We start from the raw sequence: 26,700 nt of genomic DNA on the forward strand, positions 1-26,700 counted from the left end.
TAGCAAAAAAGGTGCCGGTACTCAAATGCCTGGCCACCCTTCAGGAGTGGGGTAATCACTGAGGAACCCACCCCAAAATAGCCAGGCCCCCTACAACCAGTCACAGAACCTATGACAAGGCAGAATTGGTGTGTAGAGCCTGAGCTCTTTCATTAAAAACTTGGGGACCATGGGTCAATTTTGCAGACAAAGGAAAAGGTGCCGTACTCAGTACCCCCTCTCAACAAAAGCCCTGCCCATATGGAGGGGTAGTTACACACTTGTCCACCTTACTGGACAGACTGGATGAGCCACTTTGGCCTTCTTGAATACTGTACCAGCAATTTGCCATGTGGACAGCTGGCACTGGAAGATTTTTGAATAAGGATGATGCCAAGTTTGTGTTGCTTTTGGCAAGTTGCAATGTTAGCATGCAACTGGTAGGATTTGATATTAAAACCACACTAATACTATTAGCTCAACAGGTAACATAAGTAACATTGGAGCAGTAAATGCTGGCAGATAAAGACTAGGGCTGTGTGTTCATTTCAAATAACATGGGAATTCCTCATGTTGTTTTTTAGTTGTTTGTGTGCAGTGCACTATTTGCAGAGAGGGTACAGTCTTTCCTGATAGTGCTCCATGAACCATAGAAGCCAGCTCTGCAGATGCCATTTGGTGCTGAGCATCCCCAATATTGCTGCTAAACATCCCCTCCTGACCTGCTCAGCACAATGTAAGAAGGGAGAAGCCTCTTCTACCTGCTTAAATCATTTTGAACATTGAGTCCTAGGTGATGGCTTTAGGGTGAGAAACAATATTTAGGAGTTTAGCACTGATCTTCAGCATTAGGCACCTAAGCTATTATCCTAATTCTAGGAAAAAGTGTATCAGTCCTAATTTTAGGATGTTAGGGTTATAGAGTTTAATTTAGATATATTTTCAACCAAAAACTTAGGGGCTAATATTCAGCAGTCCAGTGACTGCATAAAGATATTGCAATGATCAAGAGGGCAAATCCCAGGATACTAAGGGGCTCATTTTCAAAAGAAAAAAAACATGTCGAAAAAGTGTCTTAAAGCACCATTTGGATGGATTACTTCTCAAAAATGTCCAAATCGGTATTTTCAAAACCAGTTTTACAGGCATCCAAATCACCAAAGGGTATGTCAGGGGCATTTTAGAGGTGGGATTAGGGCAGGCTTAGAGCATGCCTAACACTTGGATGTTTTACAAACATAATGGAACAAAACATCTAGGGTGTTCTGGTCTAGACCTGTTTTTCTAACGAATAAGACACAAAAAGGTGTTCTAAATGACCACTGGAGGGATTCAGGAATAACCCCTTACTCCCCCAGTGGTCACTGATCCCCTCCCACCACCAAAAAATGTGAATAAAAATAGCGTTCACCATTCTGTATGACAGCCTCAGTTGTTATAGCTAAGTCCATTAGAGCAGCATGAAGGTCCCTGGAATACTGTAGTGACGAGTGCAGTACACTGTAGACAGGTGGGCCCAGGCCCATACCTCCCTCTACCTGTTACACTTGTGGTGGAAACTGTGAGCCCTCCAAAACTCACCAGAAGCCCACTGTACCCACATATAGGTGCCCCCTTCACCCATAAGGGCTATTGCAGTGGTGCACAGTTGGGGGTAGTAGGTTTTGGGGTGGTTTTGGAGGGCTCAGCAGACAAGATAAGGGAGCAATGATGAGATGTGTACCTGGGAGCATTTATATGAAGTCCAGAGCAGTGCCCCCCTAGGGTGCTTCATTGCTCTCCTGGGATGTCTGAGGGACCAGTCTGCTAAAAAAGCTGGCCCCTCCTACATCCCAGTGGCTTCATTTTGTCCATTTTTAAACTTCTGCATTTCTTTTTGAAAATGGCCTGAAAAGATAAACTGAAGAAGGAAAGTGGGAATGCAAACCAGGCTAATCAAGAACAGGACCACGGAGGTTCTAAAGTGAAGCAATATTTATTAAAAAGTAAAACGACGTGACACAACGTAGTGTTTCAGCCGGAAGGCCTACATTAGGAATCTGTAGACTCATTGAAAAAAACTTTGAGTCCAGGAGTAGCATAGGTGAATTATTATGGTCTTTAGAAAGACCGTTGGTGTAAACTGATGACTAGATCATGAGCATACATAAGTACATAAGTAATGCCACACTGGGAAAAGACCAAGGGTCCATCGAGCCCAGCATCCTGTCCATGACAGCGGCCAATCCAGGCCAATGGCACCTGGTGAGCTTCCCAAACGTACAAACATTCTATACATTTTATGCTGCTTATCCTACAAATAAGCAGTGGATTTTCCCCAAATCCATTTTAATAATGGTCAATGGACTTTTCCTTTAGGAAGCCATCCAAACCTTTTTTAAACCCCACTAAGCTAACTGCTTTTACTACATTCTCTGGCAACGAATTCCAGAGCTTAATTACACGTTGAGTGAAGAAACATTTTCTCCGATTTATTTAAAATTTACTACTTTGAATCTTCATTTCGTGCCCCTTAGTCCTAGCATTTTTGGAGAGAGTAAACAAGCGATTCACGTCTACCCATTCCACTCCACTCATTATTTTATAGACCTCTATCATATCTCCCCTCAATCGTCTTTTCTCCAAGCTGAAGAGCCCTAGCCGCTTTCCTCATAGGGAAGCCATCCCATCCCCCTTTATCATTTTTGTCGCCCTTCTCTGTACCTTTTCTAACTCCACTATATCTTTTTTGAGATGCGGTAACCAGAATTGAACACAGTATTCAAGGTGCGGTCGCACCATGGAGCGATACAAAGGCATTATAATGTCCTCATTTTTGTTTTCCATTCCTTTCCTAATAATACCTAACATTCTATTTGCTTTCTTAGGCGTCACCACACACTGAGCAGAGGGATTCAATGTATCATCAACGATGACACTTAGATCCCTTTTCTGGTCTGTGACTCTAATGAGGTCTCACCAGAGGCATATACAGAGGCATTACCACCTTATTTCTGCTGGCCATTCCTTTCCCTATGCACCCAAGCATCCTTCTGGCTTTTGCCATTGCCTTATCTACCTGTTTGGCCACTTTAAAATCATTTGATACCATCACCGCCAGACTGCATAGAACCTCACTGTCTATACTACACTGCTCCCTTGGGTTTTTTGAAGCCCAAATGAATGATCCTGCATTTTTTAGCATTAAATCTTAGTTTTGCTAGATCCCTCTTCATGTTTTCCACACCTTCCAGGGTGTTTACCCTATTGCAGATTTTGGTATCATCTACAAAAAGACAAACGTTTGCTGTTAATCCTTCCACAATATTGCTCATGTATGTAAACTCTAAACCTATCCTATTTTTAAAATATTCTTTTAATGCAAATTTGAAACTTTCTATTCACATACCTTTGTTACCTTGATGCTGTGCATTCTCTGCTCGTCTCTGCTGAACACAGTAACATAGGAAATATATATACAGGAAAGAATATGAAATGCAGCAAAAAGTGTTACTTCCTACTCCCCCTTTTGCTACGTGTGGTCACAGAAGTAGAACTGAACTGTACACTGACATGTCATTCCATTATTCTTGTGAGAGGACCCCTAGGCAGGAAAGGTAGATAAGCAACATTTGGTTATGTGCCTTTATAAAATTATCCTAGGGAAACTAGCTGCACGTTGTTTTGGAATTTTCTGGCCTTTTCTTTTGGGTCTGCTTATTTCTGTGTATTTCTGTGAGTTTCCACTGATAGTTACAAGACAGGAATTTCTGGCTGACCACAAACTGACAAGGACCATTGCCATGACATACCAACCAACTGTCTTGTTACAAACAAACTGACCAGACCCCCCCAGTTGTCATGACATCCCAACTGTGTGTTACTGAGCAGAGGTGTGGCAAGGACTAAGGCCCTTTTACAGGTCTCCTATGTACTTGTAGGATTGCTGATTAGGTGATATACGAGGTGGTCGTTTGTGATGGGAAGGGTATATAAGTAACTGCTCATCAAGGTTGCCAGATGGGCGGTTTTCCGCGACCCACTGCGGGAAATTTCTGACCGCTGCGGGTTGCGTTTTTTTGGGCTGCTTTTTTTTCCCGGGCGTTTTTTTTTCTCCATGGGCGCTGCAGTTTGGGGGCATGGTTAGTGATGTTGGGGGGGTGGTTAGTGACGGGGTGGTGGTTAGTGATGTCAGGGGCGGGGCTGGTGACGGCAGGGGTGGGGCTGGTGACGGCGGGGGCTGGTGACGGCAGGGGTGGAGCTGATTATGGCGGGGGTGGAGCTGATGACTGCGGGGGCGGGGTTGATGACGACGGGGGACGGGGGTGTGAAATTTTGGGCGGGTTTTGACACTGGTTAATTGACAACACTGCTGCTCATCTAAAGAGACTCTGACAGTGTTGCTAGGGCTGCGGCGGGTGTCTCGTCCAATTGGGCTCCTTTCCGCGAGCCGTTGCGGCTTTTTCACGTCACGTCAGGTTACGGGATTTTGGCCGGTGTTTTAAAGCCCCGCTGGCATTTTTTTCGCCCACCGCGGTTTTTTCGCCCACCGCGGTTTCACCCCCCCCCCACGGCCGCAGCCAGTAGAAGCCCCATGGAGGCGGGCTTAATGATGTAATTTGTATGCAAATGGACTCATTAATATTTATTAATGGTGTCATTCACATGCAAATTGAATTTGTGCGGTTGTGGGCTGGCTTTGGGCATGACAAATTTTTTCCATCTGGCAACACTGGACTCCTCTGACATGGTCCTGATGGCAAGAGAATTTCATATCTTTGTATCAGCCTATTTCCAGAGGGGGTACTCTTCCCCCCCCCCCCCCCCCCCCCCCCCCCCCGATAGAAACTAATTCTCTATATCTAAGATTCTTTCTTCCTTTCTTTCTCTCTGTTCTGTAACCTTTGTATGAGGAATAAAACTTTCCTTCCTATTGTTAGACTCTGTACTGTAAAACTACTAATGCCAAGAGCCAATAATATTTCTTGTGCTGTTGCTGGTGAGTAATAAAGATTCCTTTTTTTCCTTCTAACTTAGCTTGAGTTTTTTTTTATAAGAAAAGCAAACCAAACGCGCAGCCTAGAACAATGTATTTACACCTGTTCTGAGACAGATGTAATTGGTGTATTACATGTTTATAATATGTGTATAACTGCCAGTCCTGCCCCAGGAATGCCTACGCATAGGCAAGGCAAGTCTTTAAGCTAGGCACTCACATTTATGAGCTACTTGAGCACTAAGGACCGGGTTCAGTAAACGGTGCTTTAAAAATTGGTGCTCGGCGCTGTTCTATACAGGTTGCTCCGCACTGAATACCCTTTATAAAAATAGCAAGTAGCACCAATTCTCACATCCAGATTTGGGCACCAGGACTTATGCCTGTTGAATCCATGTACAATTCCTGGCATCCAATTTAGGTGAATGAACCAATCAATTATATCGATCTCTATTCACTGTGTTGTAACTACGCATTCTCCCGTTTCGTTTGGAGGAAAAGCCTCAAACACAGATAAGTACTCCTATTGTTGATACCAACTTAAGGGAGCACCGTCCAATCATCACTGGCTAAAAAACCTCCTTGATTGTGAGTGTAGCCCCTAGCACATTCAGATAACAGTCTGAAAACACCACGGACCCTGATGCAGGAAGGCGAAACTCGGGCTTATGTTATGCCGTGGACAGCGTCAAGAAGTCTGACAGCAAAAAAAGATGTGACCCCTATAGGTACATTACAAAAATCTGAATGTGCTAGGGGCTACACTCACAATCAAGGAGGCTTTTTAGCCAGTGATGATTGGACGGTGCTCCCTTAAGTTGGTATCAACAATAGGAGTACTTATCTGTGTTTGAGGCTTTTCCGCCAAAAGAAACGGGAGAATACGTAGTTACAACACAGTGAATAGAGATCGATATAATTGATTGGTTCATTGACTTTGTGACTCTCTATCAGCTCATACCACTGTATAGAAGTTAATCCAAATTAGGTGCACATCCCCGGTATTCTGTAACACTGTGCAAATGTTTGCAACACCCCTGAACCGTCCATGCCTTTCCCCTGGCTGTGCCCCCTTTGGGTTGTGCGCTATGGGATTTGGGCATCCAGTGTTATAGAACAGAACACAGTTAGTGGCACAACACACACACAAATCCTAATTGATGCCAATTAACATCAATAATTAGCACCCAATTATTTCTATTAATTGGCTCTTTAACCAATTAAGTTGAGCATGCATCTCAGGATCATGCCATTTGGGTGTCCATTATAGAATACTGGCACTTATATGCATAAGCATACGCATACCCGTGAAAATGCCAGCAGGAAACCTAAGAGTTATTGGGTATGACGTGCCTAATTGACATGGTGCATAAATGCAAGAGGGCATATGCATGGGTGCGACATTGAAAGTGCCGCCACTTATGCATATAAACAGGGCTGGTCCTAGGGTATCTGGTGCCCCCTGCAGACTATGAGTTGGCGCCCCCTCCCCAGCATCTCCTTTCTCTCTTCTCCCACCCTGCCCCTGTCCAGCGATTCTCCTTCACCCCTATCCCCCTCTCATTTATGGCCACCTGCCCGCCCTCTTCTCCCCCCCAACATCCCCCTTTTTCTTCTTGCCACCCTGTGTGGTTTAAGTCTTTTTTAATTTACCTCCGTCCCAGTGGCCGTGTCATTTAAAAGCCATGCCCGTCTCTAGCCTTCCCTCCCTTCGTGAGTTCGTTCCCTCAGAGTCCCGCCCTCGAGGAAATTACATCAGAATGCGGGACTCTGCGGAATGAACTCATGAAGGGAGGGAAGGCTAGAGACGGGCAGGGCTTTTAAATGATGCGGCCGCTGGGACGGAGGTAAATTAAAGATTTAAACCCCCAAGTGCGGCGCAGTATGGCAGCGCAGCGCCACAGCACCCCCCTGTGGTGCTTACCCCGCTTACCGGGTTTGACCGGCCCTGCATATAAATTACAGAATATTGTAGGTTACATGTGCCCCTGCCATGATTAGCCGCTTGCAGTTATGTCAGGTCTATGGCTGTTGTAACTTGGGCATCTAAAGGTTAGGTGTGCTGATACCAGATTACACTAGTATGAGGTCCCTACCGCACATCCTCAGGGCACCTAAAAGGAGGTGTCTAGTTGCAGAATTGTAAAAGTGGATGCTATAGGATAAATATTAAGCCAGTGGGGGTCATTGCTTTTTTTAGCTGTCCCCGGTGTTATGCTCATGTATTCAATGCCAGGCCATGTCAGGGCAGTGGCACTATCTGGGTCGGTGCAGCTGGCTATCCCTTATCTAGTTATGTGTGATAATCAGAACTTAACCGTAAAAGTGAAACCAAAGGTAGGACTGTGTATTATGTGGTCCAATTTGTCCAGTTAACTTAGGTGGTTAAGTGCTGAAAACTGGCATAAGTGGCGACTCTGTCCCCAGACCACCCACAAAATAGCCAGCTTCATGTTTGTCAGTTAGTGTTGATATCCAGCAGCAGCAACCAGTTAAGTAAATATCAGCAGATAGCCTCACAGAGGCGAATTAACTGTAGAGGAGCCTCTCTTGTCATTACATTACATTTATATTGTGCAATTACCTAAAGTTCAATGAGAATAACAGTAAAAAAAAAAAAAAAAAAGAAAGTCCCATTATGTGGTTCAGTTTGAAAATACAGATTAACAAAAGTTCCATAGGTTATTATAATAATATCACTTTGAATATTGACTCCTATGTCTGCTCACCTAAATTTCACACATTTGTCTGCCCAGGCAATTTTAGAAGAGCTTACTTGAGCATGTGAAATGCTGTTCTACACCCTCAGGTGGCATATAAAATTATCTTAATAAACTAAGTGACCCTAATGTGGACAAAAGCATGTGTGTGATACAACAGTACACATACTTTCACAGTCACTGGAGAGTGATAGGTCTGGAGTGGGGCCTGAAAGAAGATATTCATGTTTATATTTTCAAAGATGAGCATTTTTTTTAAGTTGAAAAGCTATCCACATAAAAATGGGCTGTATTATGTGTGAGTAAGTGTGTATGTATGTGTGTGTGTGTATGTATGTGTGTGTGTGTGTGTGTGTATATATATATATATATATATTTTTTTTTTTTTTAATTTATGGCAAGACTGCAAATAAAAATTTCTTGGTACTTTGTAGCTGTGCGGTTAGTTTAAAGTTGCTCCTCCAGTGGAAAAAAGGTGACATTTTCTAATGTCACCTACACACACAGTGAAGACAAGCAGGAAACGTCCCTAACGGAACTGAGCTCAAAGCCTAAAAAGGATGCTGGGGGGAAACCAAAGATAAATGCTTCCTAACCTTCAAAGCTAACGTTTGCTTACCTAAGAGGAGCTTGGCTAACCTATGGGGGAGGGAAGAGAAAGACCCGGCCAGCCTCTAAGGAATTTAGGTCCCTTTAATTGAGCAAGATGAAGGCTGCCGACCACCTGGGAAGAAGAGGAAGACTAGGCAGTTTCCCTGTGGAAATAGAAGCAATATTCATTAGAACAGCGGTTCTTAACCGGTGTTGAACACCTGAGCGTTGTATTAGGGGGTCGGCACTCATTATTTTTTCGTAACGTTTGTACTGCAGCGTGCTTCTCCTGCCACAGGTTCAGTAGCTTCCCCTCATCCTCCCCCGCCTGGGCTGACCCTCCTTTGCTGCATCCTGCCCCTTTTGATGCACTTCCCACATACTAACTCATTCTTCTGTAAGTGACAAAGTGGCAATAAAGAGCTTTGTTAACATCTGCAAGTTTTTAAATTGCTTTTATCCGATTTAGTTTCTTTTTTCTTCCAATCTGCATTGGAGGATGTGATTAGTATCTGCGCCCTTCTTCCTCAGAACTCAGCATTTGGTGAGAGGTAAGTCACTGACTAGTCTATACCCTAAGTAAACTAGTATATTTGCTGATCCTTAGAGAAGGGTAGAAATTCGTGCTGGATTCACAGAGAGAACCACCACTGACTCTTTGGCAGCAGACTGCACAGGAGTATCACAATACACAGTGTGACATTACAGCACACATGCTCTGAAAAAGTGACAGCACAGGAAACCCCCATTTTCTATTTATGCATGGAATAGATACAGGCCATTATTTTAGAAACCCACCTATGCCTGATTTCCATGGGCCCAAAGCTCAGATCCTATCTGCAGTCATTATGTAGAGACTACAGTGGGACCCTAGGTTTGCTTTTATCATTTTGTATTTGCGGGAATATGGTTGCAGCTCTTTTAGGTGCCCTTTTACTAAAGGGTTGCCATGCGGCAAATCAGAACTACCGCTGGCCTAATGTGGCCACCAGTGGTAGATCGGCCCCCCCCCCCCCCCCCCCCAGCATGTGGCATTTCTGGCGCTACCAGAAATTTGTGAAAATTATTAGCGCAGGGGGTTACTTGGTGGTTAGCATGGGAGCCTTTATCACCACCTCAGTGGGGAACGGTAAGGGCTCTTCCCAAAATGGCCACACAGTAAGTGCATACTTACCATATGGCCATTTCATTTTGCATCATTTTTACCAGCTGTGGTAAAAGGGGCCTTGGTGCACGGCAAATCCGGGTGCCGCCGTTACCGCAGGGCCCCTTTTGCTGCAGTTTAGTAAAAGGACTCCTTGCTGTATTTGTATGTATCTCTATATAGAGATTTAATTCCCCATATTGGCTGTGTGTATTTGTAGGGCGAGTTTTGGTTAAGTACATAAGTATTTGTCATACTGGGACAGACCAAAAGTTCAGTGCAGGCAGTGGTGTGCTGGAGCAGGCTCTCACAGGCTCGCAAGAGCCGGTTGTTAAGTTTTTAAGAATTTTGGGAGCCGGTTGTTAAAGTAGGGCCCTCCATGGCTACTTTAACAACTGGCTCCCAAAATGTGGGCTTGGGCCCCCAGCTGAATTCTCTTTTACTTTGCTGGTGGGGATGCTGAGCCCTGCCAGCCAAGTAAATAGACTACTGCTGCTCTCCGCTCCTTGTTTCCAGCTCTGGGCAGCAGGCTGGGACTTCTCGAGCATGTGAGAGAAGTTCTAGCATGCTGCTCAGATCAAGACGTTGGGAGTGGTGGCAGTCCATTTATTGGCTGCCAGCAAAGGTATGCCTAGAATGCCTGCACGAAGGGAGGGAGGAGAGAGAGAGACAAGTGTTGCTCCCCCCACCCCCAGCCACCCCTGGCCCTTCCAACTGCAGAGCTGGCTAAGTCCAGAGAAAGAGCCTGTTGTTAAAAATTTACCAGCACACCCCTGAGTGCAGGTAACACAAAAAGAACACTCATTTTATATTTATCATACTGTTTTCACAACAAAATGAATAAGGATGGTGGAGTTGGCTATGTATTGCTGCTGAACTGATCATAGGAATAAATACAGACTTTGTAGCAGAATTAACTGTTTTTCTCCGTCTCTTGTAAGAAGGAGGCATATGTTACTCTTTGTAGACTGAAGGGGCCCAGTATTCTCTCCCCCTTCCCCCTCCACCCCCTCTGCCACTACAATAAAATATTACCTTTGCTGGTGGGGATGCCAAGCCCTGCCAGTCAAAGGCATCTCCTGCATGAGTCCCACCTGTGCTGAATGAGCAGCACTTAATAAGAACAGGTGTGCTTTGGCCGCTAATGCTGGCTCTCTCATGCATGTTCAGTCTAACTGAGCATGCATGGGAGAGCAGGCATTAGTGGCTGATGTGTGCCTACTGAATTAAGTGCTGCTTGCTCAGCACAGGTGGAACTCATGTAGGAGATGTCTTTGGCTGGCAGGGCTTGGTGTCCCTCCCAGCCATGAAGGCAGAGGGGACCTGAGCCCTCAAGGCCACACCACTGCTGCTATGGCATATGTAATTTTATCCTGGTTTTTCAGTCATAATGGAACAAAACAAAAACCGTCCAGGTCTAAAACTAAGATGTTTTGAGGTAGACCTGATTAATAACAAGGCACAAAAAGGTGCCCTAACTGACCAGATGACCACTGGAGGGAATCAGGGATGATCTCCCCTTACCCCCTCAGTGGTCACTGGCCCCCTCCCACGCCCCAAAAATGTGATTAAAACATTACTTGCCAGCCTCTATGCCAGCCTCAAATGTAATACTCGAGTCCATTAGAGCAGCATTCAGGTCACTGGAGTAGTCTAGTAGTGGGTGCAGTGCACTGTAGACAGGTGGACACAGGCCCATACCTCCCCCTACCTGTTACACTTGTGGTGGAAATTGTGAGCCTTCCAAAATTCACCAGAAACCCACTGTACCCACATATAGGTGCCCCTTTCACCCATAAAGGCTATTGTAATGGTGTACAGTTGCAGGGCCGTGCCTAGGGTCTCTGGCGCCCCCCTGCAGACTATCAGTTGGCGCCCCCCCCCCCCCCTGCAGACTTTCAGTTGGCGGCGGCGGCCCTCCCCCCTCCCCAGTGAAAATGATCGCTCACCACTTGCCACACTGACAGGAATTGTCAGCAATATTCTTAGAAACAAATTGCTATACATTGCAAAATAAGATAGCAGATGTAAATTCTCAAAGTGGAAATATTCCAAACACTAAAATGAAAATAAAATAATTTTTTTCTACCTTTGTTGTCTGGTGACTTTCTTTTTCTGATCATGCTGGCCCAGTATCTGATTCTGCTGCTATCTGTCCTCTTAACTCCGTTTCCAGGGCTTCCTTTCCATTTATTTCTTTCCTTTCCTCCTTTCTTCTTCATTTCTGGTCCTCAGCTTCTGCCTATTTTCTTCATCCATGTGCAGTTTTTCTCCTCTCTTCCTTTTCCTTCATTTCATCTCCTTCATCTCTCTTCCCTCCCCTCTATGTCCAGCAATTTCTCCTCTCTCCCTGAGCCCTGCCCTCCCATCCATGCCCATCCATGCTCCTCTGTCCCCTGCCCCCCTCCATTCATCCCTATCCAGCAATTCCCCTCTCTTCCTGAGCCCTGTCCTGCAATCCATATCCATCCATGCCCATCTGTCCCCTCCATTCATCCCTATCCAGCAATTCCCCTCTCTCCCTGAGCCCTGCCCTCCCATCCATGCTCCTCTGTCCCCTCCATTCATCCCTAATTCCCTATCCAGCAATTCCCCTCTCTCCCTGAGCCCTGCCCCTCCCATCCATGCCCCTCCCATCCATGCTCCTCTGTCACCCTCCATTAATCCCTATCCAGCAATTCCCCTCTCTCCCTTCCATGAACCCCCCCTCACATCCATGCTCCTCTCTCCTCTGTCCTCCTGCTCCCATGATGTCCCAGTTGGCCTGGCCCGCCCTCTTCTCCCCTCCCCCTTCGCATCCATGCTCGTCTCTCCCCTGCCCTCCTGCTCCCATTGTTCAACTGCCCGCCCTCTTCTCTCCCCCCAACATCCCTTTTCTTTTTTTCTTTTTAAATTTACCTCCGTGGCGGTCCAGCAGTGCAGCGTCAGTGAAGGAGGCGGCGCTCCCGACATCTCTAGCCTTCCCTTCGCTGTGTTCCGCCTTCTTCTGATGTCATTTCCTTGATGTCAGAAGAAGGCGGAACACAGCAAAGGGAAGGCTAGAGACGTCGGGAGCGCCGCCTCCTTCACTGACGCTGCGCTGCTGGACCGCCACGGAGGTAAATTTAAAAAGAAAAAAAAAGAAAAGGGATGTTGGGGGGGGGGGAGAAGAGGGCGGGCAGTTGAACAATGGGAGCTGGAGGGCGAGCGAGGTGAGCATGGTGCGGCTGCGCCCCCCAGAGGGAGGCGCCCCCCCTGCCATGCTTACTCCACTTACCGTGTTGGCACGGCCCTGTACAGTTGGGGGTAGTGGGTTTTGGAGGGCTTAGCAGACAAAATAAGGGAGCAAAGCTGAGATGTGTACCTGGAAGCATTTATTTGAAGTCCACTGCAGTGCCCCCTAGGGTGCCCCATTGCTCTCCTGGGATGTCTGTGTGACCAGTCTACTAAGAACGCTGGCTCCTCTGACATCCCAATGGCTTGATTTTATACGTTTTTCACTTGGACCTGTTTTTTTTTCTTTCAAAAATGGACCAAAAAGAGAAACTCATAGAGCACAAAAACATCTATCAAATAGCCACGTTATTTCTGTTTTGAAAATGGCTATATTCCCCACTTGAATTTTGATCAAAATGTCCAAAGTTGGACTTAGATGGCATATTGAAAATGCCCCTCCATGTAGCTTTGTAAGTCTACATGTGCTTTGAAAATGAGCACCTTAATGTGAGATAAATCTGTTGAAATAAATAAATAAATATTGGTACTAAATGGATATCCTCTGGCTCCATCCAAGCTCTGACAATGGACTGCCCAGGCATTGTCTAGATCAGGGGTGTCCAACTTTGGCTCTCATCAAGTCAGGTTTTCAGGATTTCCCCAATGAATATGCATGTGGACTGGTTTTTCATGTGGTTCCTCCCAGCAGCAAGCCAGACACAAACAGCTTCTTGCTATGCATGCCTGCCCAGCTCCATTCTTGCTTCAGCCTCCGGTTTTCTACCCATTAAACCCCTGATGAGGCCAGTCGGTGAAACGCATTGCAAGCGTTGGGTTTGATGGAGATCAACATATGGAAGCTGGATTTAAGTAAGATCTACTATTCAGAAATTGGAGTTGAATCTAGTGGAGATCTTATGGACTGTATAGTTGGTCGAGGAAGAATCATGGTCCCTGTATGATGGTCTTGGTGGAATTTTGAAGATTGGAGGAGATACTTCAGGAACTTCTGGACGGTTATTTGAGGGAAAGTAGATCCGGTTGGAACGGAATTTATAACACCATAATTTTCTTGTAACGAGACTTGGAGTACTCCTATGGGACTTTGTGCTACTAGAGGATCATGTTCTTACCTTGAACAAATGTATACTTGTATAGGAATGTGTTAGGAGGAATGAATGGTGTGTAGTTTGGGTGGGTAAGATTGTAAGATTGTAATGTGACAAGCACCAATAGAGTTTAGTATATTGAGGTGTATATTTGATAGTTAATAAAAGACTAGTAAAAAAGCCCCGTTTCTGATGCAAATGAAACGGGGGCTAGCAAGGTTTTCTTCTGTGTGCATGTGGGAGTGTGTGTGTCCCTGCCCTCTGCCCTCTCTCCCCTCCCCCCTCCCCCCTCTGAGTCCTTCACTGTTACAGAGCTGAGCGATTTGATTTCGTGCTTTGCTGTTTTCCTTCACTGACTGTTTGTGTTACAGAGAGGGCGGGGCAGACACTCTTGGGGAAACCGGATATCTCTCCCCCTTCACACTTCCGGCTGGAGGCTTCATAGAACGTTGGTGTTGCCTTTTATATAGAGAGATATGGATAAATGCAATGTGCAGTCACTGATGTAATGCAATGAATATGCAGGAGATCTGTTTGCATACAATGGAGGCAGAGCATGCAAATAGATCTCAGGCCTATTCTTTGGGGAAATTCTGAAAAACTGACTGGATTGCGACCCTCGAGGACTGAAGTTGGACAATCCTGGTCTAGATAGTGCTGAAGTGGTCAGAGGAAACATTGAGCTGCACTATCCGGTTAGTGACACTGAATATCCCTCTCACTAGCACCTGATAATCTAGATAAGTGCCTTCAAATGTCAGCTCCTACATGTGCACTTAAGTGACTCTGCCCATGCTCTATCCAGAACATGCCCCAGCAATGCCTATAGTAAAAGTACACAAGTGTATTCCATTGCACATAATTTCCCATTTTATACAATGTTATAAAAGCCATTTTACATGCATATATTGCCACATAGTATGACAATGCAGTCCTTGATTGGTTAACTGACAATAGACTAAGGGCCCTGTTTACTAAGCAGTGCTAAGGGCACACTAGCGTTTTTTGCGTGTGCTGTTTAGCACGAACTAAACCCTAAAGTTGTCCATAGAAACATATGGGCGACTCTAGTGTTTAGCATGCGCAAAAAATGCTAGCGCACCTTAGTAAACAGAGCCCTAAAATTGAATATTGATAAAAATGAAGTATTTTATTTATTTTATATGTATCCCGCCTTTACCCAAAGCAGGTAACAGAAAAACATATGTGGAGGGGCATTTTCGACCGAGGATGGCGCCACGAAGGGGCAGGGACGACCGTATTTTCGAACGAGATGGGCGTCCATCTTTCGTTTTGATAATACGGTTGGGGGTGCCCAAATCTCAACATTTAGGTCAACATTAAAGATGGCCACCAGGCCCCAACTACCCCTGAACCGAGCAACGGGGGCTGGAGTTCTGGCGGACCTCTGGCCCCCCCGACGATCTTTCCTCCAGGTGGGCGACCAACCAACCCCCTCCCCAGTGACAGGGGGGGGGGGGCTGGAGGTCTGCTAGACCTCTGGTCCCCTCGACAATCCCCCCCCAGGTTCAGGGAGGGCTGGAGATCCGGTGGGTCTCCAGCCCCCCAGCGAGGGGTCCCTGGTGGTCCTGTTCCCCCATACCTTGTGTGTTGGAGGAGGGAGGGTAGCCTGCTTCCTTCCTCTTCCTGCGACATCCAGCACTCTCTCCCTCCTCACCACAAAATACATAGACACCCAGTGCTCCCACCACAAAGCACATAGACCCTCAGCTCTCTCTCCCTCCCCCCACAGCACACAGACACCCAGCGCGCTCTCCCCATCCCTCTTCTCAAAGTACACAGAAACCCAGCACTTCCTCCCCCACCAGGCATGCAGACAGCTGCCTTTTACTCTCACATGCCCCCCCTCCTGGCACACAACCACCTACCTTTTCTTTCTCCTGCCCCCCCCCCCCCCCAATCGCACAGACATTCACATTTTGCCCCCCTCCGTGGCACATTTGCATCATGCTCCCGTCACCAACCCCCCTCCCCTGGCACTGATCAGAAGTGGAAGCAAACAGCATCTCATGTCGGGTCATAGCATCCTCCTTTTCCACTTTGGTGCCAAATGTAAAGTTTGAACCATGTGGTTCAAATTTTACCTTTAGCGCCTAAGCCGCAGAGGAGGGTGCTGTGGTCTGACGCGAGCCACTCTTTCCTACTTCTGATCAGCACTGGCCGGGGGGGTCTGTGTGTGTTGCAGTCCCCCCCTCCCCCCGGGTGCTGATCGGAAGTGAAAGAGTGGCTTGCTGCATTGATGTATGTACAGCTTCTGGGGTTTATTGAGTCCTACCCCCCTGTTGCAGTCCACATATCGCTCTCTCCCCCCCCTTTTTCCTGGCATCTCTAGGCCCTTCAACCTGCAACGCTGAACCATGCTGCTTCTCTCTCTATTCCAAGCCTCTCTCTGTACCTTTCTGCCAGGAAACAGGAAGTTCTGTCAGAGGAGGCGGGACGCTACAGAGAGAAGCTTGGAGTGGAGAGAGAAGCGCTGCAGCATGGTTCAGCGATAGAGCACATTAGAGAAGCAGCAGAAAAGTTAGGGTGAGGAGAAAAATGTACAGCCCTACTTTTTATGTATATTTTGTTGTACTCTAACCTGGATAATGGCGGATTAGAAATAATAACAAATTCTATTTCTAAAATTACTTTTGAAAATTATCCCCTGAAGGACTAATGTATGTGGGTGATGTCTCTTGTGCTAAATAAAGCTTCATTGACTACTGAAAACGTCTAGGCTGGGTAAATGACAACACCTTTCTGGAAAGTGTGGGAGAACTGGGAGGAGAGAGAAGAAGAGGACCTGCAGCTGCCGTCTTTTATGCAGAGAGAAAAAGTCCCCAAGTTCAAAGGTCATCTGATATGAGCAGGACACCCCCAGCACTTTACTGTAATGTACTCACAGAAAAGGTTCTAGCCCAGCACTATTGTCCTATTGCTGACAGTCCTTGTTTTAAAGTACCTGAGTCTCTTTTCTGTAACTCGGATCCTCTTCATCTCCATTATTTCTATGTGCCCAAGTTGGGAGACATCTATATGGCAGCTTCCTCATTTTCTTGTCTCGCTGTTTCCTAATGACCTGCTGTGCAGAGACTTCAAGTTTCAGCATTTTGGCTACCTCAATTTTGTCAGTGGCGTTCCTTGCCTGGATGGCACCTGGGGTGGAGCGCCGATGGTGCCTGCTCCGAATTCGCTAAACTTCTTTGCTCGTTCGCTACAGCTCCCTCTACCCCGGAACAGGAAGTAATCTGTTCCGGTGCAGAGGGAGCTGCACTGTAGTGAACGAGCAAAGAAGTTTAGCAAACTTGGAGCAGGTGCGCGCTGCGGCACCCCCCAGCGGCGTGCACCCGGGGCGTACCGCCCCCACCGCCCCCCCCTTGGTACGCCACTGCATTTTGTGCTGAAACCTGAATGTTTATGGTGTGGCTTCTTGCACCTGTGGAACTTCCAAAGATAAATCCATCCTTTAGGAAACCAGCTGAAAACCATGATAAAACAGCTGCGCAAGTTATTTATTTATAGAGGGGGTCGATATTCAAAGCTATTTAACTGGCTAGAAATGGCTCCTGGCTGGTTAAATTGCGTGTGCAGGGCCCAGCATTGAATATCCAGAATAACGCAGCTGGCAGCTAAAACAAAACACTCACCGCCTCCATCTGAATATCTATCCCCAGGGGCGTATCTGCGTGGGGCCACAGGGGCCTGGGCCCCCGCAGATTTCGCCCTGGACCCCCCTACTGCCGCCATGGGTACCTTTGCTGGCGGGGGACCCCAACCCCCACCAGCCGAGGTCCGCTTCCTCCTGCCGCTGCGAGGTTTTTAAGTTCATCGGGATTCGTCCTCCATCACTCTGCTGCTGCTGTTCAAAGAAGCTGCTAGCTGAATGCAGTTTCGGACTGAGTCTGACGTCGCTGCTGCACGTTGTACCTGAGTCTGACGTCCTGCACGTACAACGTGCAGCAGCGACGTCAGACTCAGTCCGAAACTGCATTCAGCTAGCAGCTTCTTTGAACAGCAGCACAGAGTGACGGAGGACGAATCCCGATGAAGAACTTAAAAAACCTCGCAGCGGCAGGAGGAAGCGGACCTCGGCTGGTGGGGGTTGGGGTCCCCCACCAGCAAAGGTACCCACGGCGGCAGGGGGGGTCGGAAATGGTGGCAGCGGGGGGGGGGGGGCTATAATGTGCCCCCTCACTCTGGCTTCGGCCACTGCTACCGCCGACTTTCAGATACGCCCCTGTCTATCCCAGAATTTTCTATACCACTTTCCTGAACCAAACTATGTCCAACATGGTTAAGAATCATAACATTTCAGAGGACAATTCAACTGAACCCTTTGAGAGTAAAAAATTGATATAACAAATGACTCTACATGAGCAAGAAATGGATATGACTTTGAAAATGATAATAGACCAGAAACTTTGAATAATAAAATGATATTATTATAGATGATTAATATCGAGATTATTGTTTTTCCCAGAGTTCCGGGTATGACTCCTAAAGTTTTCCTCAGAAATATTTCCTCAAATGATTACTTTAAAAGGAGTGAAGCCTGTGAAAACTGGGATTACTTTAATCAGTGGGATTTGAATTAGAGACTTAAGTATATGTATTGTTAAATAACTTCTGGTTTTTAAAAGAGAGAATGTAATCAGATGTATTATTTCTAACTAATATTGGACAATAAGTATGTTTTCAATGAAATGATTTGACTATACTCCGTATTGGCCTTGAAGAAGCCAACCAGATGATCAATGTGAAATAATGAATTAGACGAGTAATATCTGGAGATAATCAGATTAATACCACGTTTTTTTTTCTGTTTAATTGATCTCCTTATCTTGTTTCACTCTCCCCATTTAGTGGTCTAGAAAGAGAATAGAATTACCTGACTGAAATAATTCCTATATATTACTTTCTCTGTATTTCCAGCAAGTTGTTTTATCGCTTGTAAAAATTTAAATGGTTCTAAATAAAAAAAAAAAAAAAAAAAGAATCATAACATTTCAGATACCATTTTAATGAAAACAGCAATGGTGGCGATTTCATTTCACAGTTTTGTAAGTACTGTGGAAATGCATAAACAGCTCTCTAGTCATCATGAGCATGTTTACCTCTGCAGTTGCAATAAATTTTTAGCCTACTGTGAAAACCCTATTCACCATAGGGCCTTTTTACTAAGCTGCGTAGGCGCCTTTGCACGTCCAGCACACATCAATTTGGAATTACCGCCCCGGCTACCGCATAGCCCTTGTGGTAATTTAATTTTTGACGCGCTATGAGTGCTGGAAAATAATTTGTATTTTCTGGTGTGCAGCAAAAATTGAGCAGTAATTGTCATTCTACACGTGTAGACGATTGCCCCACAGTTACCGCGTGACACCTTCAAAGTCAATGGCTGGTGGTAAGGTCTCAGACCCAAAATGGATGCGCGCCAATTTTTATTTTGCTGCATGTCCATTTTCGTCAACATTTTTTTAAAAAGGTCTTTTTTTACAGGCTTGCTGAAAAATGGATTTGCGTGCACCCAAAACGCACGCTTACACTAGCGCAGCCCATTTTTCTGCGCACCTTAGTAAACGGACCCCCATATGTTACTAAACATAACAAATGCTTAATACCAGGCACCAACGGTTTGTGGGTGGGGCCTGTCCAATATTTCTTAATCCAGCCTTGTCCAGACCCCTTTCCCTGGTTTACCCTATTGAAAGAGACATTTGGTGATTAGAAGAAGGTTAACTTAACTTCTTGTTATCTATTGATCTTAATATAGATCTGCACAGGGCAAAATTTGGTTCATTTGGGCATTTTTCTCGATAGTTGGATGTTTTTTGTTTTGTTTCACATTTGTTTTAATAAAAATATTTAGCTTCTGTTATAACATTTTTATGCATGCTAATTGACTTAACATGCATTAATTCATAGGTTGCGTATTACATTGATTTAGCACACACAAAACGAGCTAATGAATGTGCATCCCTAGTTCTTAACCTGATCCTCAGGGCCTACTTGGTTAATCTTGTTTTCAGGATAGCCTCAAGGAATATGCATGATATTGTTACATGCAATGGAAGAAGCAGGCATGCAAACATCTTTCATGCATATTCTTTTTGGATATCCTGAGACTAATCAAGTGTTCCCTACAGGTTGGGTTAAGAACCATTGTTCTAAATCATCTCATGAACTGTGTAGCTAACAATGAATCCTTCCCTATTTAGATCTTTAATGACTCATAGCCTTGTTTCTTGGAAATGAAGTTGTTTATACTTTTAGTTGCAATCCACGCCCAGTGCTGCACATGGTAATCAGCCAAAGGGAAGCCAGGTGCACAATTGCAACTCTAAAAAATGTTTCTAGATTTTATATTATGGGGCTTATTTTTAAAAGAGAAAAAGTCTCAAAAATAATATAAATGGAATTTGGACATTTTCTCCAAAAGAATCCAAATCATGATTTTCTAAACTTGGATTTGAGAAGTTTTTGGTTTTTTTTTGCGCTACAGTGCATCCAAATCACAAGGGGGCATGTTGGGGGAGTGTTGGGGTGGGATCTGGGTGTTCCCAAAACTTGGATGTTTTTTCTGTCATTATGGAATAAAGCAAAAATGTATGGGGCTAAAAGTTAGGCATTTTGGTCTAGACCTGTTTCAATCACGACTAAGTTATAAAAAAAAAAGTGCCCTAAATGACCAGATGACCAGTGGAGGGATTAAGGCATGACCCCCTCCCCCCCCCGAAAGATGTGAAAGAAACAGTACATAGTAGCTTCTGACAACTTCAGATGTTATGGAGAGTCCTATTACAGAAACAAGCAGATCCCTGGACTAGCCTAGAGGTTGGTGCAGTGCACTGTATAGAAGGGGACACAGATCCATATCCCACTCTAATTGGTACAGGTGTCTTGGAAAGTGCAAGCCCCCCAAAACTCATCAAAAACCTACTGTACTCAACTGTACACCACTACAATCGCCTTTAGGCCTGTAGGTATCACCTCTATGTAGGTACGGTAGATTTTGGATCAGTTTTGGAGAGCTCACACATTCCACCACAAGTGGGATGCTGGGGGAGGGGGGCTGGAGACCCATCAGATCTCCAGACCCCCTGAACCTGTGTCGGGGGGGGGGGGTCTGGGGGACCGGAGGTCCGCCGGACCTCCAGCCCCCCTGTTGCTGGGGGGAGGGGTGGTCGGGTCTGGGCTCCTGCCGAGGCTGCTGCATTGGGGAGAATGGGGGCCAGCTAGCATGCAAATGCATGCTGGACAGGGCTCACCATTCCTCCGCAATGGTCCACAAACCCTAACTCCAGCTCCGAGCTGGCATAGGGTTTGCTGCGGCCAGTAAGCCAATCTTTGGCGCGCTGGTCGCTGATCATTGGGGATGAATAGGATAAGCATGCATTTGCATGCTACTTGCGCTAACAGCCCTGTTTTGCATGCTAGTTGCATTCAGAGCCTGTGAGCGCGTTGTTTCACGTACTCGGGGACTCTGATCATGGCGTGGTAGCAAACGCAGGCGCTTGTATGGCACTAACAGCCTCTAGCGCCTGCATTTGCTTCTGATCATTGGCCCAATAGTGAGGGACAAGCAAGCTCAGCAGAACTTCAAGGAACCTGCTTGTCCCTAGTGATTAAAACAATATTGAAGTACCACTCCCCAATGGCAGCAATGCATTTTTAAGACTCCTGTTCATCTTAAAGGGAACAGTACTTAGGACTGTAATATTAGGCTAAGCTGAGGCAAATGGAAACATGTATTTAGCCAGAACTCAAGAATGAAGCTGACTCACCAAAAGATCTTCACCACAATTCATAAGGAGTGAGATCCCCTCTCCCCGCTATCTCTGTCCACCCCATCCCCTTTAAAACTGTGGAAGTTTTAAAGGCAGATAGTGAGTAACATACATGTCTGTGTGTCCGAGTGAAAGTGAAAGCTCACATTGGTGCCTGTTTTGCAAAATGTAAAGTGCAGACAGTTTTGAAAGGCGCATATTTAGGCGCTGAAGATCAGGCACCAACGTGTATTGATACTTTCAGTTTTGGTTCAGATATGCTCACAAGAAGCCACACTTACTGCAAAATCTTGGATGCATTCTTCCAGCATGCACCCTCCCCTCACTTTTGCCGCACATAAAATTTGCCTACAATTAATTTGTGGCATTCCTTGCTAATACATTCGCGGTAGAAGCCATGCGCTCAGACATCCACGTTCGGCTCTACCGTGAGCCTTTCTATATCTGCACCCTTGTCTGTACAACCAATTGCTCGTAGTCCTTTCCACCTCTTCATTTGAGTTGAACAGATGCCTCTGAAGGCATTCCTTCAATTTTGGGAAAAAGATGAAAATCGCATGGCACTAATGGCCCAATGCTCAGAACTTCTTAACAGTGTAGAAAATTAGCCCACCAATGCTCAAAGAAAATGATATGCAAATCATATGTGTGCTGTTAAAGGGAAAGCAAGGAGGGGGATGTGCTTAGCACATGCACAGAAGAGTTTCATGGTGAGCCCAGCTCCTGTGCGCATGCATCAGGCAAACCCAAACATGAAGCACACATTGGCATCTGATTTTTGTGAGTTTAAATATAAGCATTTCAATTTTTTTTAAACTTGGAAAGTTTATATTTAAACACAGGAAACAGTCTAGGTGCCAATGTCTGCTTTCACTTTCAGGTGTGCTGGACTGATGCACACATTTGTTTCTCACTACTGGCTTGCATAGACTTCCTTATGCTTCAAAATGAAAGAAAAACCATCAGATTTTAAAGACAGAACCATGAAAAACTCTCTGTTCAAAGACCCCAAAGCCTGCTCTGGTGTTATTTTTTCAGCAGTAAGGGTGACTTTTTTGTGCGCTGTTCTCTGAGCATTGAGAAGGAATAGGAAATGACCTCATTAACATCCATTTGACTACATTAACATCCTATTTGTGCTAATCTTTGGCACTCATTTCCCGCATTAGAGCTTTTGAGCATTGCGCCCTCACTAATGGTAATGGCCTCTAGCATCCGTGTTTGCTTCTGAGCGTCAGGGTCTATGTCTGGGCTATATGGTGGATGGGTTAAGACAGTGAAATACAAACTTGATAAGAGTCAGCAGGATAAATATAAAGAAACACAACAGGCAACAAACCAATCCTGCTTCACTTCACAATGTGCTAAATGACTGCTAAAAGATACACTTAGGGCCCCTTTACTACAACTTTGATCCTGGGGAACTGGGTTCCATTCTCACTCCATATATATTACTACTACTACTTATTTCTATAGCGCTACAAGACATACGCAGCGCTGTACACCATACACAAAAAGACAGTCCCTGCTCAAGAGCTTACAATCTAGATAAGACAGGTAAACAGACAGAACAATAAGGGTAAGGGAATAAAGAGGTGAGGATAAAAAGGCAAGGCAAGTGAGTAGTGGTAAAGAGGTGAGCTTTAAGTTTGGAATATGTAAACCACTTTGAATGCAGGCAGTATACTTCACAGAGCTCATCTTTGCAATTGCTTCCAAATCATTCTTTTTTAGGGTTACAATGTATTGCTTTATGTGATCCTCTGATTGTAGTTCACGAGTTCGTCAACCTTTCTTGTGTGAGACTTGTCCATTGCCCAGCGACACATAGTATTCACATCAACATGGTCATCACCATAAAAAGCCTGCATGCAGTGGTGAATTACAATTGGAGGGACTCCTTCAACTGTCAAAAACTGTACTACAGCACACTGCTTAAATCTTACTGATGCAGTACTTATTGCATGCTTCCATTTCACAAGCAATGCAAAGTAGCCTCTCCACTCAGACATTTCTTGCCAACTGAGGAAAAGGAAAAGATTTCAAATAACAAGTGAACACTTGTTGCATGTCAGTGCTGCCATCTGTTGATCAATTATGGAGGTGCAGACATTATTTTTCATGTAGCCTTCATACTTACCACACACATCAATTGTGCAGTTAGCCTCAGACAAATTCTGACCCTCCAGTGGTAGCCTCACACAAACCTCTCCACCCTCTGATTAATGTTGGCATTACCCCACTTCTCTCATCCCCCCCAAAAAAAGACATCCCAGTCCCACTCACCCCCCAAGCCTCCCTCTCAAGTTCCCTCAGCACTTACTGGGATTTCTGTGGTGGGCTAGTGACAGGGCAGGAGTAAGCCCTGGCCTGAGTTCAGAATGACAGCTTTGACCCTTAGTGGTAGTCCTACAGTACTACCCATGATGTGGTAAAAGGGGGCCTTGGCACGTGGCACTTTCATGCGCTGACGCCACCACAGACCCCCTTTTACCACAGCTTGGTAAAAGGACCTCTAAATCATCAAACATACAAACGGCGAGTGACCGTACTCACTCGCAAATGCGCAGTAGAGACCTTCTCTGCCCCGCCCCCACGTCAATACGTGATGACGGGGGGCGGAACACAGAGGGTCTGTACTGCGCATTGCTGAGGGAGGGACACCGCCGTCTAACGCTCCCCCCACCCGAGTCGCCGCCGCCACCCACCTTCTACCCGGTCGGGCCCTCGCTCCACTATTGAAACAGCGAGGGTCTGGGAACGCAGCACTGAGCTCTGCTGAGCTGCCGACATCGCCCTTCCTTTTTCTTCTCTGCCTCTGTCCCGCCCTCGACGACGTTACGTCACACGAGGGCGGGACAGGCAGCTGCAGGCAGAGAAGAAGAACGAAGGCCGACGTTGGCAGCTCAGCAGAGCTCAGTGCTGCATTCCCGGACCCTCGCTGTTTCAATAGCGGAGCGAGGGCCCGGCCGGGTGGAAGGTGGGTGGTGACGGCTCGGTGGTGGGGGCGCGAACTCGGAGGGGGAGGGGCAGCGGCGAACTCGGCGGTGGGGGCGGGCCTTTCAACCCCCCTTCCTATAATAGCCCGTTTTTACGGGCTCAAAGTCTAGTACTTTAATATTGTACAATTATCATGGTCATTTCCGCCTTTATTTTTGGTAGCTTCCCCGGGGGCATATTCAATAATAACATTTTGTAATGAGGACTTGAATTATTGAGGTAAATGTTCCAACACAGGAAAATCTATATAAGGCATTTTAGAGCCCTTTTACTAAAGCTTAGCATGTGCTAAATGCTGCATGTCCTATTTTATACCTATGGGTCATGTGGCAGTTAGTACATGCTAATATCCGTTAGCAGATGCTAAGCTTTAATAAAAGGGCCCCTTAACCTGGTATATACTATTCTGTAATACTGCACTTATGATTAAGGCTTCTGATCCTCAGTGTTTAGAAATTGCAGATATACGCAGATTATCAGAATCGTGGTGCTTCTTTGCATTTTGGCTTTCAGAAATTTACATTTTGAGTTCCTGATGAAGATTTTTCGAAACTCTGCAGTATTGAACTCGTGATGATACCAGCTATAGAAGAGAGTTCGGAACAGCTGGGGATTACGTATTACTATTGAAAAGTTGAGAGAAGTTCATGCCTGCTGGGTGTGGTGCACACACCCAGTGGCACTGAGATAAGTGTGCCTTTATTACTTTGAGAATTGCTTATTAAGAAATGTTTAGATTTGTAATATCACAGTTTTGAAATGTATACTACTCTATTGTGTTAGAGCATATATACAGTATGTGTGAAAACACTTAGGGAAGTTATATACATGACGATATGACAAGATATGATATGAGTAACGCATATCTCTCTATATAAAACGCACCTCCAACGTTCTAATGAAGCCTCAAGTCTCCCAACGTTCTAAATTTGTAGTTGTGTAGATTGCTTTTTCTCCATGAGAGTCTGCCCCACCCTTGCATCACAACGTGATGACGTCAAGGGCAGAGCACTGACAATCAGCGAATCGCATCCCTCGACGAAATGTGACGTCAAACGCATCACGGACCCATGAGAATGACCTGCAAGAAATAAGGAACGACTACCATCGCCGAAACGTTGCTAGGCGACGGAACGAAACGTAAGACGCATGACGGACCAATCAACGGAGTGGAGGAGTGGCCTAGTGGTTAGGGTGGTGGACTTTGGTCCTGGGGAACTGAGGAACTGAGTTCGATTCCCGGCACAGGCAGCTCCTTGTGACTCTGGGCAAGTCACTTAACCCTCCATTGCCTGCCGCATTGAGCCTGCCATGAGTGGGAAAAAGTGCGGGGTACAAATGTAACAAAAAAATAAAATAAACATTGCTCTTGGACAGCTGAATGGTAGCGGAGACACGGCAGCGGGGAAAAAAGAAGACCGGGAGCCACTTCTGAATGGCAGCAGCAAAAAAAGGTAACCCACAAAAAGAAAACTCACACACACTGTCTCTGGAGCCTGGGATGGGGACAGACAAAGGAAAGAATTGAAAGCAGATTGGGATTGGGGAACAGCAGTGATTGATTGGGAGGATGGAGATGGAGACTTGGACATTGGGTAAAAAGGGTGAGCAGGTAATGAGATAATGGAAGACAGGATGGGGAGCTACAAGGAAAAGGATGATGCACTGAGGTTGAGGAACATGATGGGAAAAGGGGGAATTGATGTGCAAGGGAGTGCCCACACACTCACTCTCTTTTCTCTCTCTCTCTCACACACACATACACGTGTTTCTTGCGGGTCCTGAGACAAGAGGGGGAAGGGGGTCCCTAAAACCACAGAGAGGGGGGGAAGGGGGTCCCTAAGACCTGAGAGGGGGGAGAGGGGAGGACACTCACTGTCTCACATACGCACTCGCACACACTCATTCTCACATACACACACTCTCACTCTGTCACACACACACACTTGCACATTCACTCTCTCTCTCTCTCACATAGTCACTCTCACAAACACTCTATCAATCATACACACTCCGCGGAAAACCTTGCTGGCACCCGTTTCATTTGTGCCAGAAACGGGCCTTTTTTACTAGTACAAATATAAATGCAAATAAAGAGGAGTACATATGATACACAGTGCATAGACACATCCATTATATCATCATATACATATACACAAAAAATCAGCTCGAGAACATGAGCGTTTGTTTTTGAAAT

At 45.8% G+C, this 26,700-nt stretch overlaps 1 protein-coding gene across 1 annotated transcript in view; it reads right to left on the reverse strand.

The window, feature by feature from the left end:
• Positions 1-3,433, reverse strand: part of LOC115474995 (carcinoembryonic antigen-related cell adhesion molecule 5-like) — a 38,238-nt gene extending 34,805 nt beyond the window's left edge. The window contains exon 1 of the mRNA XM_030210736.1: positions 3,368-3,433. The gene's annotated coding sequence lies outside the window, so the exon portion shown is untranslated. The remainder of the gene's footprint in view (positions 1-3,367) is intronic.
• Positions 3,434-26,700: the final 23,267 nt, after the last annotated feature.

Source organism: Microcaecilia unicolor, chromosome 7, assembly GCF_901765095.1.
Source record: "Microcaecilia unicolor chromosome 7, aMicUni1.1, whole genome shotgun sequence".
NCBI classification, from domain to species: domain Eukaryota; kingdom Metazoa; phylum Chordata; class Amphibia; order Gymnophiona; family Siphonopidae; genus Microcaecilia; species Microcaecilia unicolor.